General features: G+C 44.5%; 1 protein-coding gene across 1 annotated transcript in view; it reads right to left on the reverse strand.

The window, feature by feature from the left end:
• camkk1a (calcium/calmodulin-dependent protein kinase kinase 1, alpha a) overlaps positions 1-17,044 on the reverse strand; it is a 69,618-nt gene that overhangs the window by 39,707 nt on the left and 12,867 nt on the right. The window lies entirely within an intron of this gene.

Below are 17,044 nucleotides of genomic sequence, written 5' to 3' on the forward strand. Positions count from 1 at the left end.
AATATATTGTCTACATCTGGGGAGGTTGGAACGGCATTGCAAAATGTTTTGTGCATTTGATGTTGACACCCAAGATGGCTCAAGACAATATACTGTATACTGGGACTGTTCAAGAGGGGAGGGGACACTCAGCCTGTGTCTAGGGGAAGGTCATGTATAGAGGTATGACCCAGATGGCTGACGTCACTAATGACATCTACAAGTTGGACACCACCACAATGGTCTTGTCTTTAATTAACACCAGAGGCACTCCACAACCTGATTCGTCAAATCACTCTGCCACCATGATTGGGACAAAGATGTTTGAAGACATTATGCAGGCTGGCTATCAGTTATTCAGTACGCTCTGGAGAAGTCTGGATTCCCACACAACATCAGGTGGGAACTGGCAGCCATGACTACCGACAACAACTGTAAAAACAACAGCCCTCTAAAATAATAATAATAATAATGAACAGAAGAAAAATGTTGTGGGATCCCTGCTTCATCTCTCACAGCTAAGTGGTCCTTGGCCTGAAATAAACGTTGAAGAACACTGGGACGCTAGCCAGTCCAACTTTAAGCAGGTTAAAAATGAACTAAAATGAGCAGTAAGCAAATTGAATACACAACACAAAAGAAAATACTTTATATTATAAATGTTGTCAAATGTACATTAAGATGCTACAGTATTTCACATTTGCATGTGGCCCTGTCACATGTGAGTGCATCTTTGGTGTCAGATAGTACTAACAATAAAGAACTGAAGAGCTGGAGGTTGCCCATGGTCTGGTAGGCTAGATGATGTTACCTTGGCAAGAGCTCATAAATTGAAATCAGTGCCCAAACTGCCCATGTGATGAAACCCAAGCTTAACCAGCAAAGTGAATTATGATCTACAATGTGTGATTGTGCTTGACTCCCTGCATTCCACTCCATGCTTGGTCTAAAGCAAAAAACAATCGTCATCATAGTCCCAGTTACTGTATTGATTTGATTTATTATGCACTTTCCTTTTAATCTAAATCTAATCTTAATAACGGAAATGGAAGCAGTGTCAGATTGCTATAGACAATAAATATGAAAGGCCTACAGAAGAGCTGGTTCAGGTCACATGTGCTGTAGATAAGAGAACACAGAAGCCTATGGAGCCAGAACAGTCTCATAATTCACAAATGCGTACCTCCAGTTTTGTAATTTTTGAAATTTTGTGTTTCCACATTTTGAACTCACATGCCCAGATTTGAAACTCACAAGGTCAGATTCTTGTGTATTTTGTATCTGTGATTTGTATCTGTGTTTTGTATTTGTGTTTTGTATCTGTGATTTGTATTTGTGATTTGTATTTGTGTTTTGTATTTGTGATTTGTATCTGTGATTTGTATCTGTGATTTGTATTATTATTTGTTATTTCCATCTCTGATTTTTATCTGTGATTCAAATCCACAAAATACAAACACAAATCACAGATACAAATCACAGATACAAATCACATATACAAAACACAAACACAAAACACAGATACAAATCACAGATACAAAACACAGATGCAAATCACAAATACAAAACACAAACACAAATCACAGATACAAATCACAGATACAAATCACAAATACAAAACACAGACACAAAACACAGATACAAAACACAGATACAAAACACAAATACAAAACACAAACACAAAACACAAATACAAATCACAAATACACATCATATAAATCCACAGATCATGCACGTCTGCTGTGAGGTAATTTTTTCCGCCACTAGGGGGAGCTGTTTTGCAGTGGATCTGTTTTACAGTGGATCTGTTTTGCAGTGACTTTATGAGACTCAGTCTGACGGTTGAGTGACAGGCCTCCCAGACCCAGTTGTTGCCATGTCTGCTTATTATAAGCGACTTTATTATTACCATTATTATTATTAATATTAATAGTAATTCTTCATCTCCAGAGGCGAGGGGCCGGCGGCTGACCGAGGGGCCTCTGGAGTCGGGGTCTGACCACCCGGGGACCCCCTGGAGCCCTGGGGACCCCCCGCGGACCCCCTGCTATCTAGTCCCATGTATTTAAAAAATGTTCGGCTCTACAATGGTTTCAATGGGAGGGCCGACATTTTTTTGGGGAAATCCGGGACATTTTTTTGGGGGAAACCCGCACGGACACCCTCCAGGGGGCCCAGGGACCCCCGCAAAATTATAGCGCCGCCTAGCGGCGGCGCGCCGCCACTGCAGCGCACATAAACTTCCATAACTCGGGCTAGGAGCGACCGTTCGAGACGGGACCGGTACCCACACGTCCGGCTCGGGGCCCCGGAGCCGGCCGTGCCACTGCGCCGCCTGGCGGCCGACGCCAAACAGGAAGTGCCTCTATATCTCAGTGAACCGTTTGTCGTACAGACGCGTGGGTTGCGTCATATGACTTGATTAGGAGTCCTTGACCTTAATTGGTGCAACAGGAAGTGCCCTTCGCTAAACAGGAAGTGCCTCTATATCTCATGAACCGTTTGTCGTACAGACGCGTGGGTGGCCTCATATTACTTGATTAGGAGTCCTTGACCTTAATTGGTGCAACAGGAAGTGCCCTTCGCCAAACAGGAAGTGCCTCTATATCTCATGAACCGTTTGTCGTACAGACGCGTGGGTGGCCTCATATTACTTGATTAGGAGTCCTTGACCTTAATTGGTGCAACAGGAAGTGCCCTTTGCAAAACAGGAAGTACCTCTATATCTCATGAACCGTTTGTCATACACGTTTGGGTGGTGTCATATGACTTTATTAAGAGTCCTTCAGCTTAATTGGTTTAACTAGCCCTGCATCTCTTCTGATGGCTGCTGCCCCTTTTGACGTGGGTAGAGCTGCGAGGGCCCGGTCATCATTGCTGAAGGACTCTTAATCAAGTCATATGACACCACCCACACGTGTACGACAAACGGTTCATGAGGTATAGAGGTACTTTCTGTTTGGCAAAGGGCACTTCCTGTTTGACGAAGGAAGCACCAATTAAGGTTAAGGACTCTTAATCAAGTAATATGAGGCCACCCACGTGTCTGTACAACAAACGGTTCATGAGATAAAGAGGCACTTCCTGTTTGGCGAAGGGCACTTCCTGTTGCACCAATTAAGGTCAAGGACTCCTAATCAAGTAATATGAGGCCACCCACGCGTCTGTACGACAAACGGTTCATGAGATACAGAGGCACTTCCTGTTTGGCGAAGGGCACTTCATGTTGCACCAATTAAGGTCAAGGACTCCTAATCAAGTAATATGAGGCCACCCACGCGTCTGTACGACAAACGGTTCATGAGATACAGAGGCACTTCCTGTTTGGCGAAGGGCACTTCCTGTTGCACCAATTAAGGTCAAGGACTCCTAATCAAGTAATATGAGGCCACCCACGCGTCTGTACGACAAACGGTTCATTAGATACAGAGGCACTTCCTGTTTGGCGAAGGGCACTTCCTGTTGCACCAATTAAGGTCAAGGACTCCTAATCAAGTAATATGAGGCCACCCACGCGTCTGTACGACAAACGGTTCATGAGATACAGAGGCACTTCCTGTTTGGCGAAGGGCACTTCCTGTTGCACCAATTAAGGTCAAGGACTCCTAATCAAGTAATATGAGGCCACCCACGCGTCTGTACGACAAACGGTTCATTAGATACAGAGGCACTTCCTGTTTGGCGAAGGGCACTTCCTGTTGCACCAATTAAGGTCAAGGACTCCTAATCAAGTAATATGAGGCCACCCACGCGTCTGTACGACAAACGGTTCATGAGATATAGAGGCACTTCCTGTTTGGCGAAGGGCACTTCCTGTTGCACCAATTAAGGTCAAGGACTCCTAATCAAGTCATATGACGCAACCCACGCGTCTGTACGGCAAACGGTTCATGAGATATAGAGGCACTTCCTGTTTGGCGAAGGGCACTTCCTGTTGCACCAATTAAGGTCAAGGACTCTTAATCAAGTCATATGACGCCACCCACGCGTCTGTACGACAAACGGTTCATGAGATATAGAGGCACTTCCTGTTTGGCGTCGGCCGCCAGGCGGCGCAGTGGCACGGCCGGCTCCGGGGCCCCGAGCCGGACGTGTGGGTACCGGTCCCGTCTCGAACGGTCGCTCCTAGCCCGAGTTATGGAAGTTTATGTGCGCTGCAGTGGCGGCGCGCCGCCGCTAGGCGGCGCTATAATTTTGCGGGGGTCCCTGGGCCCCCTGGAGGGTGTCCGTGCGGGTTTCCCCCCAAAAAATGTCCCGGATTTCCCCAAAAAAATGTCGGCCCTCCCATTGAAACCATTGTAGAGCCGAACATTTTTTAAATACATGGGACTAGATAGCAGGGGGTCCGCGGGGGGTCCCCAGGGCTCCAGGGGGTCCCCGGGTGGTCAGACCCCGACTCCAGAGGCCCCTCGGTCGGCCGCCGGCCCCTCGCCTCTGGAGATGAAGAATTACTATTAATATTAATAATAATAATGGTAATAATAAAGTCGCTTATAATAAGCAGACATGGCAACAACTGGGTCTGGGAGGCCTGTCACTCAACCGTCAGACTGAGTCTCATAAAGTCACTGCAAAACAGATCCACTGTAAAACAGATCCACTGCAAAACAGCTCCCCCTAGTGGCGGAAAAAATTACCTCACAGCAGACGTGCATGATCTGTGGATTTATATGATGTGTATTTGTGATTTGTATTTGTGTTTTGTGTTTGTGTTTTGTATTTGTGTTTTGTATCTGTGTTTTGTATCTGTGTTTTGTGTCTGTGTTTTGTATTTGTGATTTGTATCTGTGATTTGTATCTGTGATTTGTGTTTGTGTTTTGTATTTGTGATTTGCATCTGTGTTTTGTATCTGTGATTTGTATCTGTGTTTTGTGTTTGTGTTTTGTATTTGTGATTTGTATCTGTGATTTGTATCTGTGATTTGTGTTTGTATTTTGTGGATTTGAATCACAGATAAAAATCAGAGATGCAAATAACAAATAATAATACAAATCACAGATACAAATCACAGATACAAATCACAAATACAAAACACAAATACAAATCACAAATACAAATCACAGATACAAAACACAAATACAAAACACAGATACAAATCACAGATACAAAATACACAAGAATCTGACCTTGTGAGTTTCAAATCTGGGCATGTGAGTTCAAAATGTGGAAACACAAAATTTCAAAAATTACAAAACTGGAGGTACGCATTTGTGAATTATGAGACTGTTCTGGCTCCATAGAAGCCCAGGCATCAGAGGTAGATGGACATCAAGTAGACTAGCCTTTGAAATATCCAATTCACTTACAGTAGAGTACATGTGTGTAAATTCATGGGAATAGAGGTTATAATCAATACGTCTGCCAAGAAGAAATTGAAACAACGAATTTGAACACAATCATTTCATTCGAGGACAATGTCAGCTCTTGGAAAATTAGATGGGAGGGTTTCAGTAAATGGGTCACCATATGCTATTCTTGAAATGTGTCACGATGCAAGAAGTCCTCTAATAAGTCAAAGTCAATGTTTTTTTTATATTCCAAAATAATACTGTGTTCCACTTTATTGATGGGAGGGGTCAAACAAATTAATTTTGCTACGTATACTACTCTGGTACTACACTAGCCTGTTCATTCTCAATGGGAGATCTTTCCACAAAAATAATTCAAAACTTGTATGTATTTTCTGTTTTCTCATTACCTACACAACACAGACAAGCGTTACAGGCAACGTCCACATACACACTACACATTAACACAACACAAAAAAGACCAGGAGAAAATACAGTACTTCATTAATGAAGTATAAATGGAAATCCTCCACAAGGCAGTTTGGCTTGAAATGTAACAAAGAGGCAGCAGTGCTGCTCTGAAGGAAAGAACTTAAGATGTAAACAATGTCCTTTGATTTACATTTAGTTCATTTTGCTGTATGTAAATAAATGTTGATAACACACATCAAATGTGTTCTCCAAATACTGCAAACTACTTCACTCTGTTTCCCATCTCTGTCAAGTCCTTTAATGCACACTTTAACACATGCTTGACTTCAGAGTTAGCTCATCAAACTATGTGGAAACAGCAAGGGGCATTTACACCTAGTGTTCATATTCTGGGGAAAACATTTGTAGACTAGAAAAAGTGCTCCTCAGAGCACAAGTCTCTGACAGGTCAGGTATGTTATTGTGGATGGACTAGCTATGTCCAGAATTCGGCAATCAGGATGGAATATGAAAAATCGGACGGATCTCTCTTGATCACTCACAGATAATTTGTACCGATTTGCGTGATGTTTGGACAAAATTTGTAAAGTAATATAAAAAAGTGCAAAAATAGGCCTCCTGGTGGTGCTATAATAGAGCTACTGTATTATAGATGTTAAAAGGGTGGCAATAGATGTTAAAAGGGTGGCAATTGTTCCTCAACGTAGTGCGAATGTGCATACAATGTTTCACTACAATCGGACGTGATTTGCGGCATTTTGTTAAAACGGGCCACTCCTGCAAACTGATTTGAACATGTTCAAGTGGCATTGAAGTTTAGTTTTAATGACTATGTAGTATGTACCAATTTGCATGATGACAAAATCTGTAGGACTGGCCAAAAAAATGTTTTGTCTCTATAACAGGCCCATGTGAAACATTTAGGGCAGAGGTTCTGCTCTGGCATCTAGGCAGTGAGTGTGTGTGCACAGTTTCGCTGCGATCAAGCCAACGGTGCCAGAGATTAGCTGGTCGCAGACGGAAGGAAGGACAGACAGACAGACAGGGTGCAAAACATAGTCTTGGCCAGGCCAAAACTAAGAGCTCACAACGCACTGTAACAAGATGTTGTAAGCTTGTAGATCAGTTATAATTTCATTTAAAGTTATTTTTGGGGCTTTTTCAGATTCAGAGCCTTTATTTGATAGGTATGCAGTAATAGAAAGACCTGGAACATGGAAATAGTGACATGCAGAAATTGTCCTGCTGGCCGGGACAGGAGACTTGCCGTCAGGCATTAGAGCCCATCTGATATGCGCCCTAACCGGAGACGGGCCTCCATTCCGAAACACCACCATTCCGAAACCCCACCATTCCGAAACCCCACCATTCCGAAACACCACCATTCCGAAATTTATATTATTTTAACTTTCACCCACCTCCACCCACTGTACCTCACCCACGTTCAGCCCCCCACCCACCTCCAACCACTTCCCCCCTCCTCCACTCACTTCCTTCCACCTCCACCCACTTTCACTCACCTCCACCCACCCACCTCCACCAACTTTAACCCAGCCACCTCTACCCAATATCACACACCTCCACCCACTTTTACCCCCCCCACCCACTTTCACCCAACTCCACCCACTCTCTCCCACATCCACCCACTTTGCCCCCCCCCCACCTCCACCCACATTCACCCGACTCCAAGGGGCAGGAAAGTGGGTGGAGTTGGGTAAATGTGGGTGGGCCTGGGGGAAACTGGGTGGAGGTTAGGGGAAAGTGAATAGAGCTGGGTGAAAGTAGGTGGAGGTTGATGGAGTGGATGGAGGTGGGTGAAATTGAGCGGAGGTAGGTGGGGGTGGCTGAAACTGGTTGGATGTGGGTGAAAATGTGTGGAGGTGGGTGGGGATGGGTGAAAATGGTTGGAGGTGGGGAAAATGGGTGGATGTGAGTGAAAGTAGGTGGAGGTGTGTGGAGGTGGGTGAAAGCGGGTGGAGATGGGTGGGGTGGGTGGAGGGATCTGGATGGAGGTAGGTGAAAGTTAGTGGAGGTGGGTGGGGCTGGGTGAAACTTGGTGGATGTGGGTACAGGTGGGGGTGGAGGTTGGTGGGGTGGATGGAGGTGGGTGGGTGGGGTAGGTGAAAGTGGGTAGAGGTGGGTGGAAGTGGGTGGAGATGGATGGAGTTGGGTGAAATTGGGTGGAGGTTGAGAGTGGGTGGGGGTGGGTGGAGGTGGGTGAAAGTGGGTGGAGGTTGGTGGGGGTGGATGGAGGTGGGTAAAAATGAAACTGCATATTCGGAATGGTGGTGTTTCTGATTTTCGGAATGGTGGGGTCTTATACAACAATGGGAAACCCCACCATTCCGAATAATGGAAGTCAATCTTCGGAATGGTGGGGTTTCGGAATGGAGGTGTGTACCCGCCCTAACCTTATGGCTAGCACATCGCCCCAGATTGGCCATTTCCAGCTAAGAGACTAGGCGTAGTGGGAAAAAAGATGGGGATCAAGTATATAGCCCTGTGGGACCCGGAGCAACAAAGTATTGTATATAGTGGTTTTAAGTGGTTAATTATCTTCAAAACTAGTGATATGTCAAGTCTTCTAGTCGAAACCATCTCTCTGTTGAACTGCATTGCTTGACTGAAGGAGTGTGGGGCGCGCGCGCACACACACACACACACACACACACACACACACACACACACACACACACACACACACACACACACACACACACACACACACACACACACACACACACACACACACACACACACACACACACACACACACACACACACACACACACACACACACACACACACACACACACACACACACACACGGGGGGCTGAAGCCAGGCTATATTTTTACATTAGCAGAATTATGCAATTCAACATGCTTCGCTTTAGTGTGGTTGACAAATCATATTTTCTCTGGTTGTCCAGAACTGTTAGGTTGTGCTGTAGCATGATGCCATACCCTGTGTGAGATCTTTGTTATCCTTTTTTGAGTGCAGAAAAAAATGAAAAACTCATATTGTCTGGTATACATGGTATACAGGTACTATAGTGCATCAGAGTCCATGCACATTTGCAATGAGTAATTACAGGTATATCGCAGTATATCATGAGAAATGTCGCAGCTTGTCTCCATCTGGCTGTCATTCAGTCAGTACACATTTTTACAGTCTATTGGTTCCCTTGTCACTGTGACATCACTCTGACATCCTGCTCTGATGTCACTGTGATGTCAGGGGAACCACTCTTATGGGTTTTCTATGGCTTGATGTCCCTTCTATGCCCATGGGCATAAAATATTATTTTATGCCCATATATAGTCGACAATGTGATGTCAGAACATGCCCATATACGGGCATTCCCATATCACACTTTTTTTTTTTTTATTAGATGCAATTGTGAACAATAGCCATATAAGATAATGTATAGACCATCCATTGGCCAATCATACGGTTCACTGCAGCTCAACAGTCAGTAAGTGTGAGGGGTGGTCGGGTGGTTCGCCGTCTGACGTATGGGGGAGGGAGCATATCATGGAGGTCCCTTGGGCAGTGGGGGTTGTGCATTTTGTACAGGACCGTAGCGGCAGCAACCTGTCTTCTGGGGCTAAGGCAGTCGATGGAGAGTGTTGTACTGGCAGTGTCCTGGTCAACTCCAATTATTTTGAGGGCTTTCCTCTGAATATTGTCAAGTAGACCAAGATGTGTAGGGGGAGTACTCATCCAGCTGAGTGAGGCGTACTCCATGACACTGCGGACCTGTAGCTTGTAGACAGTTGCTCGGCTCTCTGTGGTGAGTTTACTGGCTACTCTCCTCAGTGCTGCCAGCTTCTGACCAGCCCGGATGGAGATTTTATTGTGACACCCAGGATGTCAAGCCCATTTGTGGTGGACAGACGGTGCCCATCAAAGCGTAAGTCCAGCAGGGATGGAGTCCTCTTTCTTGAGAGTGTCATGAACTTGCACTTCGTTGGTTCAAAGGTGGTCTTCCATCATGTCACTCCAGATGGTAATTTGTTGGAGATCCCGGTTCAGGCTAGCCTCCACTTCAGCCCTATCTGCTGGGGATCTTATGCGAGCAAAGAGGGTTGAGTCGTCGGCGTACATGTACAGCTCGTTCTCACACACTTCAACCAGGTCATCGATGAAGATGGAGAATAGGAGGGGACCAAGGATTGAGCCCTGTGGTACTGATGCATTTATGGAACAAGGTTCTGAGGCCTAGCCTGAAAGGACAACTCTGATGGATCTGTTCGATAGGTAGCTTTGAAGCCATGGGAGCAGTTTCCCAGACACTCCTCTCGAGTAGAGTTTAGCCATCAGACCGTGATGGCACTCTGTCGAATGCCCCTTGTATGTCCAGGGCTATGACGCAGACTTCCTCGCTCAAGTCCAGGTACTTGCAAATTAATTACATCCTTGTCCGTTTTATGCCCATACTGTATATGGAGAACCCTGTCCCAATAGTGTCCCAGTGTTATCAATATTAAGGGCATATCTGGGAATGCCCATATTTGGTAATGCCCATATATGAGCATGTTTTGCCAATCTCAACAGGCACTGTTGAGATTGGGTAACTGGTCCGTAGGGGTGGCTCGGTATCAACATTTTGTTATCGCGGTTACCGTCCTCCCATTTACCGCCGGTATTGCGGTAATTACCGCACCCCCGTATCTATTAATTAAGGTTCGGGGATAAGACAAAATATTCCTAACATCTGCCCAAAATTCGTCTCTCCACGGTCCTATAAGCCCGACTGCTCGAGTTCCCCGTACAGCACAGTGGGTCTGGCTTTTGAAAGTAGCAGATCTACAAGCTCACAACGCATCGCGTTCGCAACGCGTTCTGAGCTTGTAGATCTTTGCAGTGTCGGGTTACTATAGTAACGTAGGCTACAGAGGCGTCAATTGGGTATGGCAAGCTATATGGCACCTGCCATACCTAGGCTACAGGGGGAAATAATAAAATGTACTTTCATCGTGCCTGTTGCTAAGGTATGGCAACATGACTGGTGTCTGTCATGTTGCCATACCGTAGCTTTTTCTGAACTGACGCCACTGGTAGGCTACTGGGGCTTCAGACACTGCACGCTATTTGTGAACAAACCAGATGAGACGGGTATAGTGATTGTGTACGGTCTGTGATTATGCAAACTCACGTCTCAAATCGCATTGATTGAGTGGTGATATAAACATAGTAAACAGGTTTTAGTTACCAGACTTGACAGAAAAGGTTGTAGTCGAACAACGACGGGCACACGCGCTATACTGTAAAAGTACTCACTAGCGCTGGTTTCATTTTCGGTTTTAGTCCTCGCGCTCCGCGCGTATGAATAAAAAAAGAAACGGCCACAAGGTATGTATAAACATACTTGTGTGAGTTGTGTCGTGTGGATTATGGAGAAAGTTTAACGCTTCTGAGGCTACGAGGCTACTGCACTGCTCCAGTGTCTACTGTGTCTCACTCTCTGTCGGAGACTGTGACGGGCGGGGCCAAGCTTACAATTGTTCCAAACCTGTGGTGCGCGGCCCAGAGCAGAGCGGCATGAAGCGCATGCGGTCCTCGCTTCTCCCCAGTTTTAAAACTCGCTCGTTCTCAATAAAAATAGCCTATTTTTTGTCTTTTTTGACCGCGGTAAGGACCCTGACACCGCGGTAGGCCGCGGTATACCGCGATACGGCGGTACGGCGGTTACCGAACCCAGCCCTACTGGTCCGATATACATCACTGGCTAGAGAGACAAGAATTGGCAATTTGGCACGACCTTGCCCTTTAGGGAGCCATCTTACTAGTTAAATATTAAACCTGTATACAAAATGTTCAAATTGAGGCATCAGTGCTCAGCGGTTTGGCAACAACTGAAACACTGAAGATGTAGAACATAAAAGGCTGCAATATTATTCTTTTGTTAGAGGGAGCACAAAGCAAAAAAGTAGAAGAAAGTAAGAATGGAAGCCTGAGATCCTTTCATAAACAAATCTTCTTTCTAATGAAATGCCATTGTTACCTCCATTTAGACAGAAAGCGGTGGCAATTACAGTAAAAGGGTCAAAAGATGCACGCATTTGGCTCCATTAGCAAACACTTCCACCTTCAGCCTTGCCTTAAACTGTTTTATTGTCTCAAATTGAATATTGTTGTATTCAGGTGACTAAAGACAGATAATCAATGCCAATATAGATAATAAATCACAAAATTACTGCGAGAATCTCATAGTAACGCTACCACACAAAAACTATGTTTTTTCTTGTTTTTCTTCTGCAAAATAATGCTCTTTTTTTGTTTTGTTTTTCATTCGTTTATTGATTTTCCACTCTTGCAGAAGGCATATCTGCAGAGAAGAAAACCTCTGAGAAAGAAAACCTCTGCATGGTGGATGCAGTCGATAAATGACTAAAAGCCTCTTTTTTCTCAACTACTTAAGCCAAAAGACAAGCCTGTAACCTTGAAGACTTGGACTAAATGGGGATTTCTGAGCAAACATCCTCTAGTATCCACAGAGCCAACTTATGCAGGGGAGTTACTGTAGATTCCCATAAGCTTGATTTATACAGCACTTACAGCAGTTGCGTGCCGGTGTCAGTAGTTCTACAAGCTCACAGCGCATCGTGCTGCGACACGTTGTGAGCTTGTAGATGAGATATCTTCGGTGAGTGAAAATGATGTGCAACCAAGTATAGGCCTAAATCAAGAATCTTTCCTCTAACCGTCCTCCTACTCTGTCAAGTGAAATCCATCTTTCTCATTTTCTTTGAGTCTCCATCCCAGTCATCAAATCAAGTTGGAATGTAATCAGCTCTGCTGATTATGTATCATCTTTGCTGATTACATAAATGTTGTGCAAAGGCTGGAGTGGATGATCATTTTAATAATAACCAATATTTTAGCCAAATAAAGTAAGTCAAAAGTAAACTACAGCAGTAATTGCATCATTTATTGTCTGTGAGTGACTGTCGATTTACTGATTTGTGATTAATTTTAATCTTTATAATTAGAGGTTCGGGCCGCTTCGTGGACCGGCCCCTACTGTAGTGTACACTAGCCGATCCGACCAATATGTCTGAATCATAGTTTCAGGGGCTTTGTCAGAGTACCCGTTGTAGGTTGTACCCGTCTGTTTGTGTAATGGAAATACAATTTATATTCCTTTTTAGGCTATTGATTCATCGATTATTGAGTTATCGATTAATTAACTCAATAGCTGCCGGGCGCCGCTAGGTGCCGCTAGAGTGCCAGCCATTCTCCCGTAGGCATTCACTATCACATCCGGGTCGCCAGCCTGAACTGGCTTGGCTTTTCACTCGAATGAGTGCTATGCTAGCGAGCCGGAGGAAGTTAGCTATCAGTTAGCAATCGACTATATAATTTTTTAGAAGAGCGATCTAAAGTTATTCAGCCGCCAAAATAATTTGCTGGCCAACTCTGCTGGCCTCGGAACACAATCCGGAGAAAATCCGCTGTAAAGATGTGTTTTTCTATTGGAGTGGGCGGCGTGCTGCGGCCTTTTCTTCCCATTACCGGCCGTGTAAACAGAATCGCGGCCTTGTGCTAGGATGCTAAATTAGACCGGGGCTTCGTTGATGCCTCCGATTATTTAATTCATTTTACTAAAGGAACCGAATAATGTCGGTTCTTGTAATCCTTAATACGTCTTGCTGAAACAGCATTTTTTTGGGGGGGCTCTAAACTTTTTTCTAAACCATTTTCAATGGAATAAATCATCGGGACAAGTAGAATGGCTCGTTGGGAAACGGTGGAGGAGCCAGGACCACCCACGTCGCTACTAGCAGCTCAGGGTAAGCGAAATAGATTAAAAAATTAGTATTGTAATGGAAAAAAGAACCGAGATTATTCGGTTTTCGCACAGAAAGCGTTAATAATTACATAATTATGTAATATTCATCTTACCTCGGTTATATTAATATTAGCTCTGGCCCAGAGACGCTCTGAACCAGAGCTATATTAATATATGACTGTATGTGATGTGTCTGAATGTAATATCCTAGCAAGGGAAGTAAATGAGTATCATAATATGTCTGAAGAGTTTAGTACACCCTCAATGTACTGTGTAGTTATGAAGCAGCAGGCTCATACAGCAAGGTCAAGTACCCTAGATATTCCCCTGTAGGTAAGCGGCAGACCCAGACAGTGTTATGAACGCAAGGAGAATGTTTCTCGTATCAGGCGTCAGTATTCTGGCTAGGGCAGTGACTATGGCCAAGCATATAGCATTGGGCCTTCCATTCTCAGTCGGAATGGAACACATGTTCATGCAATAGTTGGTCAGGGCTAGTGTCACCGGCACGCTCTCAGTCACTGAGCATGGAGCAGCACATTTCATATAGTCAGGCAGAATTGACCTTCCATACTCAAGTGCTGAGAGAACACATCTTTTGGTCATACAGAAGGAATGTCAGTCCTCAGAAATATCCTAACAATGTGTATGTATCAGTTGCAGTATCTGCTTTTACAGTAAGCTGTCCCAATATCCAGATTGGTGTCAGACTCCTGTTGCCTTCCGAGACAACTGGACCCTGTCCACCTTTCCTTCTTCCATCTATTTTCCCTTTCTCCTTTCTTCTTTCTATTATTTAATCTTATTTTCTCATTATTATATTACATAGGAATTATTGTCATCTTTTGCATTGAATAAATCTGCTAAAATGTACATTGGTATTCTTCATTCTCTCACAGAGGAAATGTTCAATTTCCACAACAGTTTGTGTTCCTTTTGCGCCTATATAGGGAGATGTCTGTTTCTATCTGTCTACCTGTGTCCCTTTTGTCACGTTTTCATTACAGCGCTAGAATCTTCCCTGCACAAGAATTAGCATAACTTGCTGGAATGGCAATGGGAGAGACAGTTTTCACATGCCCGCATTGGTAGCAAAAGTTCTGGTATTGCCTCATAAGCCACCATTTTAATTCGTTTATTTTCTAACGGAAAAGTACTTTATACTCTCGCAAGAGGTGACTGTAAGCACGCAAGATGTCTTTCTCTCTCTCAATAGTGCCAAATTGCCATTTGCCAATATAGAAAATAAATCACTAATTTACTGAGAGAATTTCATGAATATACTATAGTAATGCTACCACACAAAACCAATCGTTTTTCTAGTGTTTTGGGCATATGGCCATGTGCATGGCCCTTTTGTGCCCATGTATGGAGATGACTGATTTGAATATGAAAAATGTCTTAATCAAATGACCATTAGAGATAATTTGTACCAAATGTCATGTTTGGACAAAATGTGTAGGTGAATTATCAAAGACACTGTTAGACAAATTAGAAAAATATAAACAGTATAGCAGGACTTTGTAGAGGCTGACTCTTTCCTAGTCACCTGACAGTGACAGAGACTAATCCCTGGAACCCTTTAACTCAATCCACAAGATTATCTGGTAACTGTGAGAGATACAAAGACTAGCCTTATAAACCTGTTAAACAGATCCCTGTAAACACACATCAATCTGGCGAGGATCAGGGAAAAACAGGAATTTTGGTTCTGCAGGCCAGGTGTGGTATAGTGCATAGAAGAGCATCCAGAAGCAGCCTTCAGTCTCACTGACTGAAATAGACCCTGGGACAATCCCAGACAAATCCTGAGCTAACCTCCCCTAGACTGGTTGGCAGTGGTTGCCCCAGGCAATATTATCCACAGGACAGAAGAGTGTAAACAGACAAGTTGGAAGAGCCAAAGTTATTTTTGCTCTACTCACAACAAGAAATCATCTGGAGCTTCAGCATACAGTAGCTGACCTTCCAAGAATCCCAAAAATGTCACCCTGACAAAGAAGCCAGTGACAAGGCTGTTACCAGAATCACCCCCTCTAGCCAAGATGTAAACAGATCTCCAGTTTTCCCCACAGAAGAGTGACGTTCTGTACTGTATGTATGTGATGAGATGGGTGGAACTGGTGCGGCATTATGGCTCCACCCATCTCTCCCTGTGACTCTACTCATACAGTCCAACGGAATGACCGGCTCGAGCGACTAGTTGAGTCTATTTTTAGAAGGGGTTAGCCCTGGGATCAGGAGGAAGTGAAGCAGGGATAGGAAGAGAGGTGAGTCTGTGGAGGATTAATCTGTTGCTACAAGAAAGCAGAAGCCTGGTGTTGTTTTTTCTCAACCCCTCTCCTCCACATTCACACACATCTTGATCTATTGTGCCCTCTAAATCCCTCTGACTGGCACAATAGCGCAGGGATCTCTATCCCCTCTTATCCCCGTTTGCTAGCTTTGGTTAGGTAGAAGTCATGCCTGCCAGCATCTTGACCTGACCCCTTTCCCCCTGCTAACCCCCCCAAACCACTGTACACACCTCCTCAGCCCGGCACTAGACTCTCCTCCACCATACAATCCAAATTGAGGAGGTTTAAATGCTATTTAGGGGAAGGCTCCAGGGCCTGATGCTGCTCCCCCTCCTCCCTCGAGCATTGTGCAGATCAAACTAGCTGACCGTCGTTTCAACTTTTCAAAAATCTCCACCATAGTATCAGTCACCAAAAAGCCAAGGATTACTGGGCTTAAATGAGGCAACAGGTCAACAACAAGGTCAGCATTTGTGTGCATGAAGAAATTGAAGCTACTGTGTATTATGGTTTATCCTGGCCACATGGTGCATTCCTGTTGCCCGCGACAATAGTGAAAAAACACTGAAAAACCCTGGCAGAGGCGGATGAATTAATTAATTAATACCACGTCAGTTAATGTGTTAATGTCTGCTTTTAAAGTTATACTATGTAACTTTTTTTATAAAACAAATCTTAAAATTGTCCTAACTGTTAAATCGCTAAAGTTTTAGAACCCCCACTCTGTTATTTTCAGCTTCTGAAGCCTTCTCTTTATATGTTTTCTATGAGTTGTGAGGGGGGGAGAATTTCCCGGCAAAATGATGTCATCTCCCACATGATACACTACCGGCCAATCACAGCGCCGATCATACACCACCGGCCAATCACAGCGAGTCTTGCTGTCTCTTCAGAAAATAGCTTCCCTTAGCAACTGTGTTTACATTGGTGAAGGAATCTTGCATGGTACTCCCTCAATTCTGGTCTAAAAATGACGGGAGACGGCTCTATGGATTCGTATCGGCGAGGCGGAGGCGGTCGCGGCGGCCGCGGTGGATCGAAAAACGGCCGAAAAAAGCAATACCGCTACTGACCACTAGTTGAGCAGCTTCCACAGTACAGCTTTAAGTTATGCACATGGTCCTTTGGATGTCTTTAGTAAAAACGGTCGTGATGGGTGATGTTACTGGTGGGGCCATAAGTTCTGGGGCCATAACCACCCATGTTTTGGCTATGGGAGTGGGGCGGTTGTGGGTATCCGTTGGCATGCT

The sequence above is a fragment of the Nannobrachium achirus genome (assembly GCF_963921795.1).
Source record: "Nannobrachium achirus genome assembly, chromosome: 19".
Lineage (NCBI taxonomy): Eukaryota > Metazoa > Chordata > Actinopteri > Myctophiformes > Myctophidae > Nannobrachium > Nannobrachium achirus.